General features: G+C 37.5%; 1 protein-coding gene across 3 annotated transcripts in view; it reads right to left on the bottom strand.

Moving 5' to 3' along the window:
* LOC136691723 (R3H domain-containing protein 2) overlaps positions 1 to 15,420 on the bottom strand; it is a 57,967-nt gene extending 42,547 nt beyond the window's left edge. For 2 of the 3 annotated variants that reach the window (XM_066664450.1, XM_066664452.1), the window contains exon 1: positions 14,999 to 15,420. The gene's annotated coding sequence lies outside the window, so the exon portion shown is untranslated. Of the gene's footprint in view, positions 1 to 1,729; positions 1,849 to 14,998 lie in introns of those variants that run through there. The other variant, XM_066664451.1, reaches the window with a different exon arrangement.
* Between the last annotated feature and the right edge of the window lie 435 nt (positions 15,421 to 15,855).

Raw genomic sequence — 15,855 nt, 5'->3', positions numbered from 1 at the left:
TAAACATATAATTTATATCTGGTTAATACCATTACAAAATTAAAAGTAAACAAGGTCTATCAGGGCTGCAAGAAATGTTTAAGTGTGAAAACACTGGACTTCATTAAATGTATTAATGCAAATAAATACATCTAACATACTGTTATTTTTAGGAAATGGTATGAAAATTAAAATTATCGATACAGCCCAACACAAACCACAAAAACCACAAAAGTGACCAGAATTACATTCTATGTTATCACTTCCCAGCCATGAGGTCATCCGAGTCTCTGATTTTTGAGCAGCACTTCAAAGTAATCAAAATGTATACAGATAATCTATATTAAGTATCTTTATATTCAAATTTAATATTTAATCAGTAGGGACGAGAATCCCTCTCCCTGTGAAATGAGTAAGTGATATAAGGAGTATAGATCGAGGGAGGCTCTGAAAACAGGCCTCAGAGAGTAAAAGATGATGACCACATGCAGTTTTAAAAAAGAAAAAAGTGAATCTGCACAAGTGTAGATGCTATGAGGACAGCCTGCTATTTATAGCAGCACATTTTTTCTATTCACAAGAGCTTCTCCATGCGTTACCATTCTCTCTTTCTCTGTGCCTCCCCTTGTCTCTCTACATCCCCATTTCCCTTCCCCATTCTCTCATTCTCCATCTAACTCTGCTCCAACACACAATGTTCAAAAATAAACTGCCTGTGTGTGGTAGGCTCAGGTGGAGGTGCAGACAGAGTTGTTGATGGCTGATACTGCAGGGGTAGGGGAGCGAGAGCAAGAGAGTGGATATATCTTTATGAACAAAGTCTTTGGAAAATTCCCTGATTTGTTCTTTTCACCGCCTCCAATAATTGCTTTTAATCTACCCACCTTCCTTGTTCTCAACTCCCCCACACTGACACACTGCTCTCCCTGCCATGCGTGTCTGTGACAATGTGGGTGACAGAAGCATGGCACGATGACGCCCCTTTCCCACCAACTCTCTACACCCCCACCTTCTACCTCCTCGTCCACCCCCATTCTGAGGGCTGGACGCACTCAGTAAAAGGGAATTCCTCATTACCTCAGCAAAGGTCCATGCTCCCTCCCCCTCACTTTGCACACGGGTGAGCACACATGGATTTCTCTCAATGCCATACACAAGTCAATGACCACAGAATGCATGCAAAGCTACAGCACACCAAGTTAACAGGCAAGCAACTATACAGAAATGACAATATATCATAGAAGTTACCACACTATAAATTCATAGGCTGAACACACATGTAAAAGTTGCTATATGTAAGCTAAATTTTAACCCCCCCCCACTATATTTAGAGCCATATATCTGCACATACATACATACATGCAAACCCAGTGCCTGTTCCACTGCAGTTTCCAACGTGTCACATGCTTGACCCATTTTCAACCCTCCTTCCATTTCCAATTTCATTCCAATCACTACTTTATCCAGAAAGCATCTGCCACATGCTTTAAATACATGTATTACTACACCAATCAGCATTACCTTAGCTTAATTTACATTTATAGATTTTCAAAGCTTCTTCAAGAGTACACACAAAAAGTAAGGCTGTGCTAAGTAACACACTGTACAACAGGAGAGAGTGTGAGAGATGCAGGAAAAATGCTCAAAGAGATGCTATGAAACAGATGTAACAGATCTGATGTAAAAATAAAAACAATTATACACAATTGACAACCTTAATGTATCTAGTCTACAGACAAGACATACACACCTTACTGTATTGAGTGCCGTATTTGTGGGGATTCCGTTGAGCGTCAGGTGCTCGAAGCTTGAAGTGCTTTCCTAATTGCACAGTGCACAAAAGCAGTCATGCACAAACACACCAAAACAACCCATCTGTGCAAAATGATTCTGCAGCTTTCTGTGCAAAAAGATTCTCCTCCTTTTTCCCTGTTGCTCTGCTTTTCCCTCTCTCCTCCACCGTGCTTTGCGTTATTTTTCTGTGAACGGAAGACTCTTCGCTTCTGACGCCCCCCTTCTTTTTCTGAATGAAGTGCAGGAGGCAAGGAGCCGCACTCACGCTCCCTCTATTTCTGTCTGTGCATCTCTCTCTCCCCCTCTCCCTCTCCTACTCTCTCTCTGACATGCGAGCATGCGCTCATTCATTCTCTTTCCAACACCCCCCCTTTGATTGTCTCTTCATCTTTTACCCTCTGTGAAAGAGCGCAACTGCACTGATGAGAAGCCAGACACTTTGAGGTGGCCCTACATCACATATTTAAAATAAATAAAAAATAAACAAAATAACAACAACTAATAATTAACACAGCACAAAAATCTGGATTTGGGTTGCAAAACATATGTTGGGGAAACTGCCCGGTCTGATGACCCCATGACATGTGAATCTACAGCTAATCTATGGAAAACTAAAACACTAATGACAGAAAACTAGGGCTGGGTAACCTAACAAAACACTAGTCATGAATTTGCCTAATTTATGGTTTAATCCAGCGGTTATCAAATGGTGATGCAAACACCACTGGTGGTACGTGAAGACAGATGACCTTGAAATGTTGATTCAACTAAGGAATTTATTAATAGCTGAAAATCTACAGTTTTAATGCATAAATTACTTAATGTCACCCAATTTTCAGTCAAAAATATGCACACACTGCATTCTGTAAAGGAAGAGGGGAAGACTGCATTTGCCCATGGTTTTCCAGGGTGGAAACGGGTCTTTTGCTAAATCGCCCAGTTTCAACTGCATACTGGACGTAAGCAAAGGCTAGAGAAAGACGTGAGCAATTTGGACTTTATTACAAAAAAGTAAAACAAGAAAAACAAGCCAAGACCAAGCCAGAGAAATACTCTGGAGCATAGAAGGTGGTACTTGCATCATTTGGTTTGATAATGGGTGATACATGGTGTAAAATGTTTGAGAACAACTGGTTCAGTCTATTCAGGTTATTTAATTAATGCATTCAAATGTGTAATTCCATTTCGTAAAAATGTTCTAATGTACTTCCTACAAGTGATTTTAACCAGCAGGCTCCAAATACCACCCAATGAACAGATATACTGTTAAATTAATTTAATGCTGATAAATATTTTAATGCTGAATAAAGGTCTGAAATTTTGTTTTTGCCTCAGTTTCACTGAAAATGAAACCACAGAAATAGAAAAGGCTAATATGCTTGGTTTATACAAAAGTCAATACTTCACAGTAACGTGAATATTTCTGCTTTGTAATTCTGCAGTAAAATCAGCCATCTGTAAAATACATTATAGTTGCTAGGTGATGGCCATGTCAGTCAGTGGACTACTTGCTCAATGATACACCCTCCTTAATTCCCATGGCAACAGTAAGCAGAAAACTGCTCCACTTGCCTGCAACTATGAAGCCATTTTAGGACCACTTGTTTTTTTTTTTTTATTGAAAAATTAAAGTTGTAATATTTTGCGTATATATATATATATATATATATTTCACTTGTGTACCTGACAGCATTCCACTTGCGCATCTACATTAAATTTTACGGTAGAGCATGAGGCACAGGAAAACCTGGTTCTCTCTGAAGGGCTCAGATACTAAATCTCCAAAAGAACTGGATTCTAATACTGAAATACACATTATTCACTGAGGTGTAATCACGAAATCATACCTGACCAGGAGAAAAAGAAGCGTTACAAACGTTATTAGGAATAGAAACGTGAACAATAGAGGAAAGCCACAGTTTTCCCTTTTATTAATCAGGAGAACCCCACTGCAGCCCTAAAGAAAAAAAATTCTGATTCCAGTATACCTTGTATTTTTTCAACTGTAGGAAGTGAGCCTGGTAGCCCAGTGACATTTATTGTATTATTTATTCTCAAAATGTTACTTTTTAATTCAAGAATGATTACTAATTTAATCTCAAAATATTACAACCTTATTCTCAAAATTGTGTTATATTTTTTAACTAGCGGTCTTAAAATGCCATCATATCCAAGATTGTTATGGAGTTGTGGGGTATTTTTTCTGAAATTATGCACAGCCTAATGAACCAGACTAAGGGACCGTTTTAAAGACATAAAAACCCTTTGCAGGTGTTTTGTTTTTATTATTCTAATTTTCTGAGATAATGACTTTTAGGTTGTCATTGGCTATAAGCCATAATCATTAACATTAAATGAAATAAATGCTTGAATTAGATCACTGGTTGTAACAAATCTGTATATGAGATTTAATTCTGAATTGAATTCTTGAAATAAATTAACTATTTGACGATATTTTTATTGGGATACACCTGTAACTCATACATGCCTATAGATTTGCCTACATAAACATCTACCACCCATGTCAACAGAAAACTCATTTTTCAGTATTTTTACTACTTTCTGTAACAAAGTTTGAAAAAGACAAAACGTTTCACAAAATAAGTCTTAGACCTTACATTACAAAGGCTACAACAATAGCTTTAATGTCTAGACTAGGCCTAACAATGCAAACAAAGCCTACAGTGTTTCAGTGCTAGCTGTTTCATCCCATCAGTAAAAGGATGGAGGAGATATGTGATGATATTTTACACCACCACATTTTAACTTAAATGGAGCTCAAGAGTGCTGGTCTATACTATAACATCATGTTTCAGAGGGCTACACTGATGACTAGGCTGTAAAAGCTAATCTTTTTTTGGAACTGTAAGTGGCAGGTTCTTCAAGAAAAGAATCATCTCTGCATGTTTAGCTGTGAGCCTGTTTCTGCTTTCAGTGAGAATGTGTGACATTGAGCTAAATAATCACTCACTTTCCAGACTACTGCATGGGGTTGACAGGTATCTACTTGACATTTGGGACAAAGTTGGGAATCGCACTTTGTTAACTGCCCAGTACTGGAGCGGTTTCTCTGAACGAGAAATCGTCTTCTCTCCAAGGTAGAAAATCTGACCCCTGCTTAAATATCCCTCTTAGCAGGCTGCGCCATGGCTCAAAGCATGGCTACACTCTCAAACCTGCTAACTAAGGGCACAGAGTATACACAATGTAACCAGTTTGAGTGGAGGTGCTCTAATTTCAGGTACAAAGCTGACAACATGAACTGTGCCGTCGCCTAGCTTCGTTGTGTGTTGTTTTAGCATGTTAGGCTACTTTATATGACTGAGTTTTAGACTTCATTTGCACAAACACTTATGTTGATGAGTCTGAATACAGGTGGAGTGGGGAGAGCACCGCTTTTACTGCTGGAGCCTCAATGTCGTGTTGCCTTTATCGATAATCACATTTATCCAAAAATATCCAAATTTCTAAATTTGAAACAGAATACATAGCCAATGATCACATATCTGAATACCCAAATATTTGGGGCCAGCCCTATTGTTCAGAAAATCAGCTCGCAGCGTCCTGCTGTAAAAATTAAAGCCACACACTTTGGCTCCCAGCATGGCTCCACTCACTAAGTCGTTTGCTAACTTGTGCACTAGACAGTGCCACTAATAGCACAGAGTGTACACAAATTACACCTCTTTGAGATGTAAAGCTGACAAAATGAACTGTAGCTTTGCTATACTTCGTTGTAAGTAGGTTGTTGTAGCGTGTTAGGCTGTTTTACACTTCATTCAAGACTTTTATGTAGACAAGGGTGAATACATGTGGAGTGGAGGGTTGCCTTTATCACCACATTTATCCAAAAAAAGGAATATCCTAATCTCAAAATTATAAACCAAAAACCTACCCAATGAACAAATATCCAAATATTCGGGGCCAGTCCTAACATTACCTTTGATTTATATCAAGAGGTCACGTTTTAAAAGGTTGAATGCATTTATTAATTACTACTTTTGTCCAATAATTGTACCTCTGTCCCTAACAGCCACAGGAGTACAATTAGACTAGTGCAGATGCGTGGCAGCTCATCTTGGTCAAATATAATAATATGCATTATTAGACTAATATAAAAGTGAATTTCAGGAAACAAGGTCAAATATAATAATGAAAAATTGCTCAGTAAAGATTGTGGATGTAAGTTGTCTTCCATCATATGGACAATCCACAGACAGATTATGTCGGTCATCCAACACTGTAATACAGCTTCCGTTTCAGTTTATGAGTATTAGTTTGTTTTAGCCTGCATGCGGTTTATGTTCAATATATTTTTTAAAAACCTGGATAAGCAAGGAAAAAAAACTCAGTAAATGTAAATATATTAAATTTATCTAAGTAATAACAAAACTTCAGCTTTTGATGACTACCCAAAAAGCAGTATTTATGAGAGTTTGTTGAATGTTTTGGCACGCATCATAAACACAGAAGCACTGCCATTAGAGGGTTAAACTGTAGTTGAGAGACTAAAATGTAAATTAATTATAGACTGACTGTCTACAATAAAAGAGCAAAAATTAATCAAGTTATTTGACATTTTAGAATAGAACAAAAAAAATGTATTGTTCATCCTTCTTTATATCGCATTTTCCCACATTACACCCCAATAAATTAGTAACATGAGAAGCACACACACATTAGTTACCTTGGATCGAGAAGCATTGCGGTGGTGAGGTGTGAGATTTGCTCCACATCAGCAAATTGTTTCTGTACAGCTGTAAGTAAAGTGCGTTTCATTGTTTTGATCCCCTGCTCCTCATCGGTTTCCTTGGACAACAGTGTCTGTAATACAGTGATAGTAGGAATCGCAGGAGCTCACTTGTCGAGTCAACTCTTCGAAGGGCACCAAAATTGTCACTACCTTCTCTAGTAGGTTCCACTGATTAAGGCTTAGGCTGTCGGGAGCTCATGTTCCGACCCAAATATTCAGAGAGCCCGTTTCTGCTCAATGAGGGACTGTAGCATATAGAATGTGCTGTTCCACTGTTTTCACGACTTGGAGACATTTAATTGGCTGGTTGAGCAGTAACTGAATGTCTTCTAAGTGGGAATACACCAAAGTCGAATGTTTGACATTTGACAGTCGAATGCCCAACAACTTTGCGTCCAACTGCCACAGCGTCAGCGACACTACGCTGTGCCAGCAGATCCTTGTTTACTGCCAGGTGAAGTGTGTGTGGATCACATAATAAGCTAGGCAGTCCAGCATCATCCATTGCCTTTATCATGTTTTTAGCATTGTCACGCACCATGACATGGACAGAACTTTTAGGAATTTCTCAAGTCTTGAGCATTTCCTCAAGTATGCTTGCTATTGCTTTGTGTGTAGTACACCTAGGTGGAGAATGAAACCATTGTCTATCCACTGTGATGTTAAGCTAATGAGAGACAAACGTTGGACAAACGTTGCTGATCCAAATGTCTGTAGTAAAACTGAAGGCTGTAATGCCATGTAACAAGCTCTTGATATGGCTTTGCACAGTGTTGTTCATCTTTGATAAATAAGTTTCCGTTATATGACAACGGCTAGGAATTTCGTACTTCGTACTAACACATCAAGAAGGTGCCTAAATCCCTGGTTGTTGATGATTAAAAATGGTTGCTCATCAAGGACTATATACTGGGGAAGAGCTTCTGTTATTTTCACAGACATAGGGTAGTGTGAAGATATTTTATCTCGTCTAGCTGGTGTTTGTTGCAGTGTTGGTTGATGGCGTGTTCTGTTAGCAGTGAACTCCTTATCCTGAGTTTTGGGTTTCATGTCAAGATGTTTTATCAGTTTCCTTGTTTTGTAGGAAGAAGGCAGAAGTAGCTCCTCTTGATAATTCCATAGTGCATGGTTTGCATCCTGCTTTGCTTGGGTTGCAATCACTGATTGTGAAATAATTCCAGATCGCTGACATTTTGAGTTGAGTTGTCTGCTCATTGGTGCAGTAACGTACACTAGTCACAAGGTATTGGATGTTGGTATAGGAGCCTCATTTGTGATTACGAGTTAATTAACACTTTATCAGGCAAATACTCAATACCAGTATTGGTATTCATGTATCTCTAGTCATCATGCATGTAAATTGACAAATAAACAGCTTGAAACTAAACAGCCCAGCATTACTTACCATCCGTGAAGGATTTCTAAACAAAAATTGTTTTTGTGGCAAGTTGAGTGATAAACCTACTGTGGAATAAATTAAGTCTCACTGGCTAGAGCTTATTTTAGCCAACATTAGTACTGGAGAAACTTTGAATAGATTGCTGGCAAGCGTGATACAAACTGTATTTATCATATATTACACAATATATAGAAAAGAATACTTTCCAATAAGCATGATAATACTTTCCATTTAAGGCAATGTGTTGTTTTATTCCTTGCTTGTCTTTACATTTCTGAAGAACAGGGAGGTTTTCTAATAGCACTAATTCATTACCATTTTTTTTTATTTTTGTGAAGACTAAGACTGTTCAGAGGAGGAACTGAGCTGGACTCTCTTACTTAGTGAAGACTCTCGTATTTAGTGAAGATTAATGCACAAATATGCTTTTTTTTCTACTATGAAATACATATTTTTCCTCTCACATGATTATGAGGAATGACCCTCCATCTGTTTAAACCACAGTCATCACTGTCGAGTGAAAAACAAGAAACGCCCAAATTAATAACTTTACAGGTGAATGAAAAAAACAAATTAACATCCAATGGAAGTAAATGCACACATTTTATTCCAGGTATATTCAGAACATTTCTATTGGTGCATTCATCATGAAATAGTCACACTTTTATGAGAATGACAGGTTCTAAGTTCAGATGATGTAGTAAACTATAAATCAACAAAAATGAAGATACATGTATTTAACTGGACAGTGACAATATCTGAAACTGTTGGCACAAAGCCCTCTGCCATCAGTTTTCCACAGAAAGCATTTCTAGAGTAAAATTTCAGGAATGTGAGCTAATTCCAAACTTTGATTTCTATAAAAATGACATTTTCTTAACTGCCCTCCATCTTCATATCATATTTTGAGATCCAATGTGTGAGCTAACTAATGTCTGACAAGGCTTATATGTCCAATCAGAAATAAGACTCTTTGCTTGCCATGCCAGCAGTCCCCACCCTATAGCAACTATCAATAATTCACATTCAGCAATCCAGAGAGAAAAAAAGAAAGAGACAGAAAGAAGGAGAGAGAGAAAGGGTGGAGGTGCGGAGAAGAAAAAAAAAACAGGAGAAAATGAAGCAACAACATGGAACAGGAGAATGGATACACAAGGAAATGAGGACAAACGGATAGAGAGTAGGATGTGCAGAGACAAAGACGAAGAGACAAAAATTAATATAAATTAAAAAAAGAAAGGCATTTGAGAATACAATATGAAGGTGCAAGAGATGACAAGCAAATTAATCCATCACGAATATGAGGAAAGTGTGTATAATAGAGCATGAGAAATAGAGAGTGTGAGAAAGAGAGGAAGAGAGAGGCAGCCGCACCATACGCTTGGTGCTCCAGTAGGCATCTATAAATAGCGCTTCAAATCTCTGAAGAAAAAAAAAAAAAAAAAGAAGCTATTCTGCTTCTGCTGCAAACCCAGCATAAGACACGGAAAATAGACAGTGCGAGTACACATGCACACCAATACTGTGCGTCTGTCTTTATATACATTTCAATCATCTACTGCAGTGCATAATGCATATCACTAAACATTAGAAACACCTTGTTAACTTTAGTAAGGGGTTAGTAAGCTTTAGCAAGATGCACCAATCCAAAAATACTCTGTATGCAAACCAGAGACGTAATATGGTGGATTCTCCCTCATCAATATTTCAGCAGTGCTTCCTGCTAAACATGAGCCAGAATCACCAGCATCTATGACTCAATGCCATATGTGGGAGGACCACACCATATAAAGATTCACATCATTATATCTGACGCCAAGATACCACGGCCAAATCAGAGGTAAAATAAATTTAACAGCTGTAAAGGGAGGGCTTGTGCTGTCTACATATTGCGACAATGTCTGGATCAGATTAGACTTTTACGGTTAAATTATATATAAATCTTGTTTTTTCTTTTAAAGCACTGAATTAAACTCAAAGCTCCTTCTCCCATATCCCCATCCCAGAACAATTACTTTTAATACATACATTTGTAATACATCTATGCATGCAGATAATTATTCATTTTACTTAGAGGTAATTCACAAAATGTTGGAAAGTAAAGCCACAAGTTATTTTGCTGCTAAGCTGTGCATGCTGATATACTGATATCTGAATATTTTCAAATAAAGCCCTGTAAATCTAAATATTAGCTAAATCTAACTGAATCACCCATTCACATTCTTACCACATCATTCCAGATGTCAGAACTTACATAATTCTATTTATTATTATTATTATTTTTTTTTTTTTTTTTTTTGGAAGGGGGTGCTTTTTGTTTGTTTCTGTTTTTTTGTTTTCCTCTGCATAAAACATGAGGGACCAAGACTCTGAGTTCTTGTCAGAATATCTAACTGCAGTTATTTAAAAAGAATGACAGGTCCACAATAAACAAATTAAGAATGAAATTGCTTCAAGTCAATCAAGAGATGCAAATTCATTGTTAGCTACAGCTAACTGGGCAAAGTCGTTAGTACCAGTTTGTCAAATAGGATGACCACATTTACAGCAGACTCATTTGTACGCACAATTGCTTGAATACAGGCAATGCTAGTTAGAATACAGCGGTGTCCTCAGAAAAATCACCAAGCTCACAACTCCTCATTTCTTTCCAATGTGTTCTGAATCCACTGAAAAATCGCAGATGCTCCCTGTGAGTGTTTTGATTAATGGACTCAATTTAAATTTTTTCAAAAGTATAAATTTAACAGTATAAACTCCACAATCCATCCTTTAAACAATGTCATGGGTAAAAATGGAAAATTTGTTGTGTCATATTAAGGGTGACATTCACAATTTTAATCCTTGCTATTTGTTAAATCTCAAGATTATTTGCTTGCTCGAAGACAGTCCAAGATGTTGAAGTCCCTATGACAGTAGATGAGTTACAAAAATATGTGCTAGGCTTTTTATATTTATCTGCTCATGACAGATACATCTGGAGTTTTTAGACAATGGACAGAAATCTCATTGTTGAAAAGCACAAACCAAGATGAGGATATTGCTCTATTGCTGCTCCATAGATGGGTAATACAGACTTATTTTTGATCTTTTATATTACTTAAGGTGGAATGTCTCCAAAATCAGGAGACGGCTAATTCGACTATTGAAAGTGCTACAAAATGAAACACTACATGTTAGAAATTAGTTTCTGTAGTGATTCAAACAGTGAATAAAAACTTACTGACAAGTTTCTCCTCAGCCAAGTACAAGCAACAGCTGGCCCCCAAGATACTGTTCCACAAATGCAGAGATTCTGAATGTTTCCCCACAATCATAGACATCCCCTTTAAGTGAAATTCTGGAATGTGTCATTGGCAAGGTAATTGCAATTTGATACTATGTTTATTTCATATAGTCTTAGATTGCAGGTTACACGACACAAATAATGCTGTGTTTTGAAAATGCTCACAGATGTGTCCAGGGACATGGTGATATTACAAACAAGCTGATACAAGGGGAAATAAATTTTTCCTAAATTATTCATGAATGTGGTACTTGTATGTACAGAAAGACTTAATTATCAGCATTGTCTTTTGGTCTGAACAATGTTTGCATCTTCTGAGTGTATCCGGGTTGATGGAGCTCTTACACCTGTGGGAGTTTAGACACAGAGGAGATATATATTTTTTACTACTGCATCCAAATTTGAGGTAGAAATGCAGAAGAGATCCTTGGCTTGTGTGAGTTAAACCGGGCAAACACTACATGAATTTTAATCTAATTTGATTCAAGCAATCTGAAGCAAATTTTCCGGTCAGGAGCTTGATCACAGATGATCTGGTAGAGTGAGAGAAGTGAACCTTAACCTTTAATCTTAATCTCAGGCTCCCAAGGATCAAAGGCTTGCAAATATTTTCATGCATGAAAAGTCCTGTAGTGTGAAAAGGCCAGCAATACAACTGAATGAATGATTTAGGGAATTGCAAAAGAGCTAAAAAAGGAAAAAATGCAAAGGGAACTTGGACAAGTGACTTAACTTCAGTGTCATCAGAGTCATGAGAACTCCAAGACTCTTCCCAATTTCACATCAGTTTGCAAGTTTCTAGTAAAACACTTCTCACTGCAGGATAAAGTGTTTATCCATGGGTTGCAGTCTTATTTATTTATTTATTTTCGTCTTTTGTGCCATATTAGGTACAGATTGTCTTGTTTCAGAGCTCTTCTCTCTGTGCTGGAGAGAGTCTCACTTAGGGCATAGAAGCCCTTTTTGCAAATGATCCATAATATGGAGAAAATTAATTACCCATTAATCTTATTAGCATTTTCATCATAGGAATGCTATCTAATGGAAACCTGTTAGCGCATGACACTCTGCCGATCCTTTTCTCTGCTATTGTGAGAAAATCTGTGTTATTCAGTAGCTGTGTTATTTCACTTATGTTTGTTTCTGCAGCACAAGCCACATTTTTTGGTTGTCTCCCCCCAACACACTCCATTACAGCGTAAATAATCAGACCCTGCTCTCTCAGATTATAAGGCTAGGAGTATACTTCATGTTTGGCCATGCATTCGATTAGACAAGACATCTGCATCATGAACATTACTGTTCACATACTTGCCTATGTGCTATGCTTGTGAAGATTTTATAACTGGTTTCATTACTGGTAAATTAAGCAAGATGGATATTTATATGGTTTATATTTGTGCACACATTCTAATTATAAAAATACTTTAATGAACCTCTTTTAAATAGCTGTTAAAAACATATCCTGTTTATCTGTACTGATCCTTCTGTTTAAAGATGAAAATGAACAGGACCAGGGCACCCAGAGTAACCTAGCAACCTGGGTGCTGTTTCATGTCAAGTTCAGCACCATTTTTACCCAGGCATAGCATAGCAGTTTAGACTATAAGGAACATGTACTCACCAGAATATAAAATTCCCATGCCATAAAATGTAGAGATGAGCATGACTATTTGACTAATCAAGAAAGCTAGGAAAGACAATCAATAAAATAGGACCATTAATTACATGTAATTTCTACTCTTACTCATTCCCGAAAAGTTCCATGACTGAAGCCTTTGTAAAATGTACAACTAACGTATTTGTTTATTATAAAAACAAACTGGATCTAAGAGCAAGGACAGTTTTGCTGGACAGCTACAATTTCACTTCAAATTGAACAGTTACAGTCAAAACATCACTTTGAACACAACACAAGTCCCTTTATGACCAATTCTGCAATATCAGTATACTCATGTATCACTGCACAACTGTCTGAAAACAAGCTGTGATTTCCTTCCATATGTCTTAAATCTAGAATGTCTTGTTAAAAAGTGGCCTGTACTAGCTGGGCAATTAATGGAATGTAAACACTGACAAAAACAGTTTCTGCAACCAAAGTTAATCCTACCAGCCTGTTTCAACATTTTAAGCACACTCATTTCCAAATATGAACAGTGCATGCCTAAATAAAAATGGGAGCAACTGACAAGCTCCCAGCAAAAGAATCATAATAAAATATAAATATTTTTAAAAACACCATTCGAGGTAAAATATTAAATTAATCGTGATACTGATCTGTGGTCATATCGCCCAGCATTAGACTGAACCCTTTTAAAAAAAACTTTTTCAGATTCTCTTCTCTTGTGCACAAAACACTACACTTCAAGCATCCAAATTCTACTATATTAAAGGTGATATTATGTCCCTTTTCCCACACATTAATACAGTTCTGGGTATTAAATGAAACATCTTTGACATGGAGAGACTTTGCAAAATGGGAAAAAGCTATCTCCTGTGTAAAATTTGTAACACGGCACAAGCAAGAGAGCAGAGATTCTACAGAGGGAATGTAAACTTGTTTGTTACATACTTAAACACACATGTAATCTTGACAGGTGCAAACTGATATTACTGTTGTTTACAAAATGGGAAAATGTTAAACGATCTGCTGTGCTTCTTTCTTAACAGCTTATTACAGTGGACTATAATTAGGTAATAATAAAAAAACTGGCAGCTAACTGCACCCAAAATGTGCTCTTTTTCTGTTCATTTAGATGAAACAAAGGTACATTCAGATTTGACATGGCTCAACACAGAGGCAGTATCTCAAAGTAACCCTAAATTTCAATTTAGTATAAAAGAAATGTGTGTAGCCTGTGTCCATCAGTATTTCTGTGTCTTATAAGGGCAGAAAAGAATAACGGCTAAAACAGCTGTTCTGTAGACTGATACTTTTAATGAGTAATTGCAATTAAAATACTAAGTGATGCAATTAATGGAGCTTCTTTCTTACTTTCTTTTTTTATTTGTCTTTACATAAAAGATGGAATAAGTGCAGCATTTGTTTTTGTCAGTGCACATGCAAAACAAACTACTACCTGCAATTTTGCATTGGACTGTCATGTTTACAAATAATTAATATGACATATTTGGTAAAGTGATTATTCTTATTATTGCTGTTGATATTTGATTATGAAGTCAAGCTTTTCTTCATGTTGTCTCCTGATTTAATAATATGCTTTGCCTGCACACAACTGACGAGCGAGGGCCATAGAGAATAATGTTAGTAAATATAACAATTGGAAGTTTCATGAGAAAGAGGGCATAGTTTAGCTGAATGGGGTCACTACTTTTTGCATGTTGACTGTGTCTGCGTGACCAAATATATTGATATGTATGCTACTGTGTATTGTAAAAATGTTACTGTATCTTGATGCTAAATCGTCCATCCGCACTACATCAACTCCTATTGACGTGATATTATGAGACGGATATCCGTGGAAGGTGTGAAACTAGTAACTAGTGATAGATAATGAGCTCACACAGCTGAGCAGCACGATATTTAACTGATAGCTTTTATGGGGCTGGTAAATAATAAACACAGGTAAGAATTAGAGACCATATGCAAGTCAATCAGAGAGAGGTTAAGGTTAGTTAGTCCCGGCTCCAGTAAACAAACTGGCACTCTGCTTTAGATTGATTAGTGGCTGGGTTTCGTGACTGAAACCTCGCTAACGTTTAACTCACTGAGCACACAGAGGAAACGGAGACACGACTGTGGGTTAAAAAGATTTCAGCAACTTACCGTCTCTTTACGCGTTCATTCAAAGCAGAAATGTCGCCCGAACTCCAGTCTTTTGCGGACTGACTGGGCTTAGAGAGCTTTGGTTATTTGCGGGGCTCCGCCAGCTTGTTAAACACAACGGCTAACGCTAGCCTGCGAATTTATTACACACAATTATGTCAACGCGGGGAAATAAACGTTAGCCCGCTGTAGCTAGAGGACTAGCCTTCATTATTATAAACGGCTAGTGTGAGTGCGTCTTATTATGACGGATAAATCCGCTCTTCTCTCTGTAACATGTCTCCCTCCATGTATTTCCAGCAACAGCCACTCGCTTCGGACCCGCCGCTAAAACCCCTTCACCTCAGCCCTCAGCTGGTAGTTAACGCTGGTAAATTAGCTGGCTAACAACATCCCGCTAACATCTCGCTAGCGCTCTCCCATTCACGACCCCCCGTCCGTGAATGAATCGGCTCTCTGGATCGGTTCCATGTGTGAACAACCGGGGCCGACTCGCATCGAGGAACCGTTTGTTAAAGACCCCTCCTGTGAATCAATATTTTTTTTCATTTTATGAACTTATCTATTTTTTATGCTAGTAGATTTTGAGCGAAATAAGCAGTCTACATCATGACTGAGCATTTCTGCTTGAAACTGCGGTGTAACAATGTGTCTTAAATAGTCACATTTCGACTGACAATGTTTCTTTAACCATAAACCAGAGAAATCAATACCAGCAACTTGCAGGGCGGGTGAGTGGCAGAAGAGTATATGGAGTCAGGGAATATTGCATATTCACTTATGTGTGTAATGGATGAATGTAAACCCCCTTTAATGCTTCAGGAGGTTTTTCTTTTAAAAAGAAAATAAATAAAAAT

This window comes from Hoplias malabaricus, chromosome 3 (assembly GCF_029633855.1).
Source record: "Hoplias malabaricus isolate fHopMal1 chromosome 3, fHopMal1.hap1, whole genome shotgun sequence".
In the NCBI taxonomy this organism is placed as follows: Eukaryota; Metazoa; Chordata; class Actinopteri; order Characiformes; family Erythrinidae; genus Hoplias; species Hoplias malabaricus.
Note: the sequence above shows the minus strand (reverse complement) of the source record. Positions and strands in the feature narration are given on the sequence as shown.